The 9,024-nt window shown below is 32.0% G+C and overlaps 1 long non-coding RNA gene across 1 annotated transcript; it reads right to left on the bottom strand.

Annotated features, from left to right (window-relative positions):
• Nucleotides 1-411: 411 nt before the first annotated feature.
• On the bottom strand, nucleotides 412-1,268 carry LOC141703246 (uncharacterized). Its single transcript, XR_012567420.1, has 3 exons — nucleotides 1,198-1,268; nucleotides 753-826; nucleotides 412-540 (listed from the first exon to the last, which is right to left on the bottom strand). It is a non-coding gene; the product is annotated as an uncharacterized LOC141703246 (long non-coding RNA).
• Between the last annotated feature and the right edge of the window lie 7,756 nt (nucleotides 1,269-9,024).

Raw genomic sequence — 9,024 nt, 5'->3', positions numbered from 1 at the left:
CCGAAAAAGATCAACTATCAAAACCTACAAAGCTTTTATAAGTGGCAAATCTATGGACATCCTATTACTAGATCATAAGTCAATGACCACAAAGAAAAAATGATGCCTTGAACACCAAAGATATGCTGCCAAACACCTAGAATTGACATGGCCCTTGCAGAGCCAAATTCCCTTCTCAATCCATGTCTAATTAAGCTCAGGCTTACCAACACAAAATAATACATTAACACCCATCAGGGCAAGTCATACTTGCAGTACGTCATTTTACTTTTATTTGCTAATTTATACAATAAATCATGCATATTGTGTACATTTTCGACAGTCATCTAAAAATTTGAAAGCTGCACAACTTGCCAATACTAATGACTTGCTTACAAGAGTTTTTGAAAAAATTCCAACTGTTAAATATATATATATATATATATAAACTTACCATCCTCGGCTTGGAGTTCAGTATAAGAAACAAAAGGTTTTTCTCTGTTCTTTTACTTTTTTTTAGCAACATCCATTGGCCTGGATGCACCCCCTGTGCAGCAACATCTGCACAACACATAGCCACCAGGTAAATACACATGAAACCAATGCACCAAAAATAGGAGTATAAAATTTATACATAAATTTTACATAAAAAATCAGTTGTCAATGCTACTCTATTCATAAAAAAAACAGATAAAAATTTTACGTGTAATGATTCATAATTTATCTATTTATTTCATGTGGACAGAGAGAGATAGAGAGAGGGAGGGGATCACCTTTGTGCTGCAACTTTTTTCTGAATGAGGTGATGCTTTATGTGATAAACTCAACCTTGCTCTTCTTTGTCCACCTAGTAGTGTTATCATCCAGAAGATACAAATCAAATATCGGTTCATCAAGTAATCCAGGAGTAGATTAAACCATTACAGAAATAGAATCTTGATATTCAACAGGGTCTGCCCTAGTACTCATTTCAGTAAAGTATTTAGATTTCACAATTTGGGATAAACAACATACATCTCAATTAAACAAGACATCAAAACAACAGTGTTATAAGACAATAATAATATAATAATCAGCCAGAAAAAGGCATCGTGCTCAATTAGAACAACTCCAAGTACAAAGAGACGCTCAATTTATAAAAACTAGTTATTTCGAGAGTAACCAACTCTAGCCGAAAATTTGAAAATGGTACGAAAACTCTGATATCTAGTTACTTACATTGATGAGTTCCTGATCGAAAATAGCCTCAGCTTCGAAATCCAGAGCTACATCTCCAACCAGAGGAGAAACAGAGCTTATTATACACCTAGTTCTAAAAAAACCATCTCATAATATAACATAAAATTATAAAGGACTCAATTAACTTACTAATTCCAACAAATTAAAGATTGGGCTCCACTTAAAAACATCCAATCAAACTAATTGTAAAACTAATTACATTACCCACGCTACACCAAGAAAGACTACCAAGACATGCCTGAATCAATTCTCTGACATGCTTCTAGCTGCGTATGGGCTGTCGCCCCACGGGATCTTGCCTACAAGAGAGCCTTCGCCATGGAGCCTTCCTCTGGACTGACTTTGATTGGCATTCCTCTGCAAACCCTACATAATCTATCACTGTACTTATGTACTTCTGCTTAAAATAAAGTAGTATGTATGTAGTACTACTACAGATGCCAAGCTTCTTGTAATTCACATAAATTGGCTATTTGAAATAAAAATTACTCTGGATTTAAGTCACAAATTACTCTGGATAACTGAAACAGAGGTTTAAGATAATAGTGATGAACATACCGGGTTATGGCAATCAGTAGTGTCCATTTCGTCCTTCTACTACACCCAAAATGCTTAACCTCCATAACTTTATGCCGAAACATAAATTAAAACCCAATTAAAAATAGGAGAATGAAAAAAAGAAAACAGCCCCAAATCGAAGAAAAGTACACATAAATCGATGTGGGTGTGTATGAAGTGTATTGGTTCTGGTTGTAAGATTGAGAGAGAGGGAGATAGAGGGGGAGAGACGGAGAGAAGGAGAGAAGGGGAAACATTGAGAAGGGAGATTGTATGATGAGATTGAATAGCGGCGGCCGGGTATTATATTTAGGGATTGAGAAAGAAGGGGGGAAACCAAAATCTGAGAAGGGGGAAATGAAATATTGGCCGGTGGAGGGAACCTAATCTTAGTCATGATTTAGTAAAAAAATATCAAATTTACAAGTAGCTGCATTTAAATAATAATAACATCAAATAATTTTCAGTATAAAAATTGAAAATTGAAAATTATTTTTTACAGTATTAAATGTAATAACATTAACATTCTACAAGATCATCGGAAAAATATCTTTTTAAAAATTAATCTTGTAAATCGGGAACGAGTCTCGTTGTCGGGAGGGGTACTTTTACCGGATTTTTCTAATCCTGACATGCAAGATGAAGTTCATATTTTTTAATAATTTTTTCATATGACTAAAATTGATATATCTTAACATCCGTACGGTTGGATCGTCAAAAAAATCATTTTAAAAATTAATCTTGTAAATCGGGAACAAGTCTCGTTGTTGGGAGGGGTACTTTTACCGGATTTTTCTAATCCTGACATGCAAGATGAAGTTCATATTTTTTAATAATTTTTTCATATGACTAAAATTGATATATCTTAACATCCGTACAGTTGGATCGTCGAAAAATTCATTTTAAAAATTAATCTTGTAAATCGGGAACGAGTCTCGTTGTCGGGAGGGGTACTTTTACCGGATTTTTCTAATCCTGACATGCAAGATGAAGTTCATATTTTTTAATAATTTTTTCATATGACTAAAATTGATATATCTTAACATCCGTACGGTTGGATCGTCGAAAAAATCATTTTAAAAATTAATCTTGTAAATCGAGAACGAGTCTCGTTGTCGGGTGTGGTACTTTTACCGGATTTTTCTAATCCTGACATGCAAGATGAAGTTCATATTTTTTAATAATTTTTTCATATGACTAAAATTGATATATCTTAACATCCGTACGGTTGGATCTTCGAAAAAATCATTTTAAAAATTAATCTTGTAAATCGGGAATGAGTCTCGTTGTCGGGAGGGGTACTTTTACCCGATTTTTCTAATCCTGACATGCAAGATGAAGTTCATATTTTTTAATAATTTTTTCTTATGACTGAAATTGATATATCTTAATATCCGTACGGTCGGATCGTCGAAAAAATCATTTTAAAAATTAATCTTGTAAATCGGGAACGAGTCTCGTTGTCGGGAGGGGTACTTTTATCGGATTTTTCTAATCCTAACATGCAAGATGAAGTTCATATTTTTTAATAATTTTTTCATATGACTAAAATTGATATATCTTAACATCCGTACGGTTGGATCGTCGAAAAAATCATTTTAAAAATTAATCTTGTAAATCGGGAACGAGTCTCGTTGTCGGGAGGGGTACTTTTACCCGATTTTTCTAATCCTGACATGCAAGATGAAGTTCATATTTTTTAATATTTTTTTCTTATGACTAAAATTGATATATATTAACATCCGTACGGTCGGATCGTCGAAAAAATCATTTAAAAATTAATCTTGTAAATCGGGAACGAGTCTCGTTGTCGGGAGGGGTACTTTTACCGGATTTTTCTAATCCTAACATGCAAGATGAAGTTCATATTTTTTAATAATTTTTTCATATGACTAAAATTGATATATCTTAACATCCGTACGGTTGGATCGTCGAAAAAATCATTTTAAAAATTAATCTTGTAAATCGGGAACGAGTCTCGTTGTGGGGAGAAGTATTTTTACCGGATTTTTCTAATCCTGACATGCAAGATGAAGTTCATATTTTTTAATAATTTTTTCATATGACTAAAATTGATATATCTTAACATCCGTACGGTTGGATCGTCAAAAAAATCATTTTAAAAATTAATCTTGTAAATCGGGAACAAGTCTCGTTGTTGGGAGGGGTACTTTTACCGGATTTTTCTAATCCTCACATGCAAGATGAAGTTCATATTTTTTAATAATTTTTTCATATGACTAAAATTGATATATCTTAACATCCGTAAAGTTGGATCGTCGAAAAAATCATTTTAAAAATTAATCTTGTAAATCGGGAACGAGTCTCGTTGTCGGGAGGGGTACTTTTACCCGATTTTTCTAATCCTGACATGCAAGATGAAGTTCATATTTTTTAATAATTTTTTCTTATGACTGAAATTGATATATCTTAACATCCGTACGGTCGGATCGTCGAAAAAATCATTTTAAAAATTAATCTTGTAAATCGGGAACGAGTCTCGTTGTCGGGAGGGGTACTTTTACCGGATTTTTCTAATCCTAACATGCAAGATGAAGTTCATATTTTTTAATAATTTTTTCATATGACGCAAATTGATATATCTTAACATCCGTACGGTTGGATCGTCGAAAAAATCATTTTAAAAATTAATCTTGTAAATCGGGAACGAGTCTCGTTTTGGGGAGGGGTACTTTTACCCGATTTTTCTAATCCTGACATGCAAGATGAAGTTCATATTTTTTAATAATTTTTTCTTATGACTAAAATTGATATATCTTAACATCCGTACGGTCGGATCGTCGAAAAAATCATTTTAAAAATTAATCTTGTAAATCGGGAACGAGTCTCGTTGTTGGGAGGCGTACTTTTACCGGATTTTTCTAATCCCAACATGCAAGATGAAGTTCATATTTTTTAATAATTTTTTCATATGACTAAAATTGATATATCTTAACATCCGTACGGTTGGATCGTCGAAAAAATCATTTTAAAAATTAATCTTGTAAATCAGGAACGAGTCTCGTTGTCGGGAGAGGTACTTTTACCGGATTTTTCTAATCCTGACATGCAAGATGAAGTTCATATTTTTTAATAATTTTTTCATATGACTAAAATTAATATATCTTAACATCCGTAAAGTTGGATCGTTGAAGAAATCATTTTAAAAATTTATCTAGTAAATTGGGAATGAGTCTCGTTTTTTGGAGTTGTACTTTTACTAGATTTTTTCTAATCCTCACATGCAAGATGAATTTGAAATTTTTTAATAATTTTTTCATATGACTAAACTTGATATATCTTAACATCTATACGGTTGGATCATCCAAGAAATCATTTTAAAAATTAATCTTGTAAATCGGGAATGAGTCTCGTTGTCGGGAGGGGTACTTTTATCGGATTTTTCTAATCCTGAAATGCAAGATGAAGTTCATATTTTTTAATAATTTTTTCATATGACTAAAATTGATATATCTTAACATCTGTACGGTTGGATCGTCGAAAAAATCATTTTAAAAATTAATCTTGTAAATCGGGAACGAGTCTCGTTGCTGGGAGGGGTACTTTTACCCGATTTTTCTAATCCTGACATGCAAGATGAAGTTCATATTTTTTAATAATTTTTTCTTATGACTAAAATTGATATATATTAACATCCTTACGGTCGGATCGTCGAAAAAATCATTTTAAAAATTAATCTTGTAAATCGGGAACGAGTCTCGTTGTCGGGAGGGGTACTTTTACCGGATTTTTCTAATCCTAACATGCAAGATGAAGTTCATATTTTTTAATAATTTTTTCATATGACTAAAATTGATATATCTTAACATCCGTACGGTTGGATCGTCGAAAAAATCATTTTAAAAATTAATCTTGTAAATCGGGAACGAGTCTCGTTGTCGGGAGAAGTATTTTTACCGGATTTTTCTAATCCTGACATGCAAGATGAAGTTCATATTTTTTAATAATTTTTTCATAGGACTAAAATTGATATATCTTAACATCCGTACGGTTGGATCGTCAAAAAAATCATTTTAAAAATTAATCTTGTAAATCGGGAACAAGTCTCGTTGTTGGGAGGGGTACTTTTACCGGATTTTTCTAATCCTGACATGCAAGATAAAGTTCATATTTTTTAATAATTTTTTCATATGACTAAAATTGATATATCTTAACATCCGTACAGTTGGATCGTCGAAAAAATCATTTTAAAAATTAATCTTGTAAATCGGGAACGAGTCTCGTTGTCGGGAGGGGTACTTTTACCCGATTTTTCTAATCCTGACATGCAAGATGAAGTTCATATTTTTTAATAATTTTTTCTTATGACTGAAATTGATATATCTTAACATCCGTACGGTCGGATCGTCGAAAAAATCATTTTAAAAATTAATCTTGTAAATCGGGAACGAGTCTCGTTGTCGGGAGGGGTACTTTCACCGGATTTTTCTAATCCTAACATGCAAGATGAAGTTCATATTTTTTAATAATTTTTTCATATGACGCAAATTGATATATCTTAACATCCGTACGGTTGGATCGTCGAAAAAATCATTTTAAAAATTAATCTTGTAAATCGGGAACGAGTCTCGTTGTCGGGAGGGGTACTTTTACCCGATTTTTCTAATCCTGACATGCAAGATGAAGTTCATATTTTTTAATAATTTTTTCTTATGACTATAATTGATATATCTTAACATCCGTACGGTCGGATCGTCAAAAAAATCATTTTAAAAATTAATCTTGTAAATCAGGAACGAGTCTCGTTGTCGGGAGGCGTACTTTTACCGGATTTTTCTAATCCTAACATGCAAGATGAAGTTCATATTTTTTAATAATTTTTTCATATGACTAAAATTGATATATCTTAACATCCGCACGGTTGGATCGTCGAAAAAATTATTTTAAAAATTAATCTTGTAAATCAGGAACGAGTTTCGTTGTCGGGAGAGGTACTTTTACCGGATTTTTCTAATCCTGACATGCAAGATGAAGTTCATATTTTTTAATAATTTTTTCATATGACTAAAATTGATATATCTTAACATCCGTACGGTTGGATCGTTGAAGAAATCATTTTAAAAATTTATCTAGTAAATTGGGAATGAGTCTCGTTTTTTGGAGTTGTACTTTTACTAGATTTTTTCTAATCCTCACATGCAAGATGAATTTGAAATTTTTTAATAATTTTTTCATATGACTAAACTTGATATATCTTAACATCTATACGGTTGGATCATCCAAGAAATCATTTTAAAAATTTATTTAATAAATCGTGAACGAGTCTCGTTGTTTGGAGTTGTACTTTTACTAAAATTTTCTAATCTTCACATGCAAGATGAATTTAATTTTTTTTATAATTTTTCATATGAATAAAATTGATATATCTTAACATCCGTACAGTTGGATCTTTGAAAATTTCATTTTAAAAAATTTATCTAGTAAATCGGGAACGAGTCTCGTTGTTTGGGTATTGTTAAAGACCATTTATGTGGTACTTACCCCTATATCGAAATAAATTAAGAAAAAACAATATATTCAAATGGATAGATATTAAATGGCTCATTTGACTTTTCTTTCCTCATACAGTGTCTGTCTGTAATATTTTAAACTTAACAAGTCCTGAATCATTCATATGTATAGTTATCGACTATATTTCGAAAGTAATGACGAGATCTACGTATGTATATGATTACGATACAACATATTATAACGAAAAAATATAAGTTATTTATTTCGTATAACCTTAGTGATATTTAAACATGTGTTTGATAATGTGAGTTTTTACATGCCAATCACTTCTCTTGTAGCACATTTTGAAAGCGTACGGTATCGATTCAAGTCCCATTCAAGTCTTTGGGATTGTCAAGAAATTTGATGTCAATAGACAATGGCTTTAACGAAAAAGACTTGTTTGTATAGGTTCTTACAGTGGATTTTCGCCCAACTCGTTGCCTTATATTTTGTCAAAAAGGTTGATGTCATGACACAATGGTTTCCTAAAAAAGGCTTGTTTGTACACTTTCGTACAATGGTTTAATTTTAAAACTATTGTCTTATATTTTAGAAAATCATTCTTCCAAACCTAAATCACCTTCAAAAAAAATTCAAATTTTTTTTAAAAATTCAGGCAGGAATCTAAATAAAATAGAGGGGAAACGAAAATTTTAATTTTTTGTAAATCAACGGCTCAGAATAGTCTATTCATAATCCAACGATAAAGAAAATGTGACTTTTTTTAATTTTATATAAATAAAATTTACAGTAAAAATAATTCAAGCCCTGTGAAAATTAGACACCTATTTTTCATGAAAGTTGTTGTAACATATTTTCTAATGCAGGTTATTCAGACAACGAGTAAGACACCATTGTCTGAAACTCTTTTACTCAACAGAGGTGATAAACTATTGTTTGTTATGCTTTGTTTCTAACATTGGTTTTTCTGCACCATTGTCTCAAATAAATAACACATTGGTACCGGAAAACCATTGTCTAAGTTGCACAACAGTCCTTAAAACCCATTGTGTAAAACAATAGAAAACACACCGGTTTATTGTGACCTAAACAACACTTATACCAATAGAAGTCACACAATGAGGATGAATACAACCATTGTCTCATTGGAGCACAGGGGCACCATTTAGACAATATTTTTGAATAAGTTGAATCACCATTGTGTGAAACAGAATGATACAAGGCTTTTTGGTCAACTACCAAATAACCGTTATCTAATTTTTTGGGACAACAGTTTTTTTGGCCACCATTGTGTAACAGGTGTTGTCTGATTCAGTTTCTGGTGTAGTGACACATAGTTTTCAAGGCCTCTCAGGCCTCTTTTAGTGTTCCTTTTTCCGCAATTGAGGTAACATATTATCTGGCCGACCCTGATACAAGTTGTGTACTTATTCTTGGCCAGTGTTGGATAGCTCAAACCTATCGACCCTCCTTGTTTGGCTTTGTTTATATCCATTACTGATATTTCCGACTTTCTCCGAGAAATCCTAAGCTCTGATACCAAATATTGTCAATATATTTATATTAACTGAATGATATAAAACTAAGAAAAGCAAAACACAGCTTTCCAAAAAAATACACCTTCTTATTTCTGCAAACTGAGGCAATAAAAAAGAAATACACTAGGAAACTGAAAATACTAAAAATCAGGACACGATCACCTGCCCACAACCTACACTAACTCTATTTCCTTTACTCAATCAAAACTCCTAAAACAACGGACCTGAAAACAAA

The sequence above is a fragment of the Apium graveolens genome, unplaced genomic scaffold (genome assembly GCF_009905375.1).
Source record: "Apium graveolens cultivar Ventura unplaced genomic scaffold, ASM990537v1 ctg6377, whole genome shotgun sequence".
NCBI classification, from domain to species: Eukaryota; Viridiplantae; Streptophyta; class Magnoliopsida; order Apiales; family Apiaceae; genus Apium; species Apium graveolens.
This window is presented reverse-complemented; position numbering and strand designations above follow the sequence as displayed.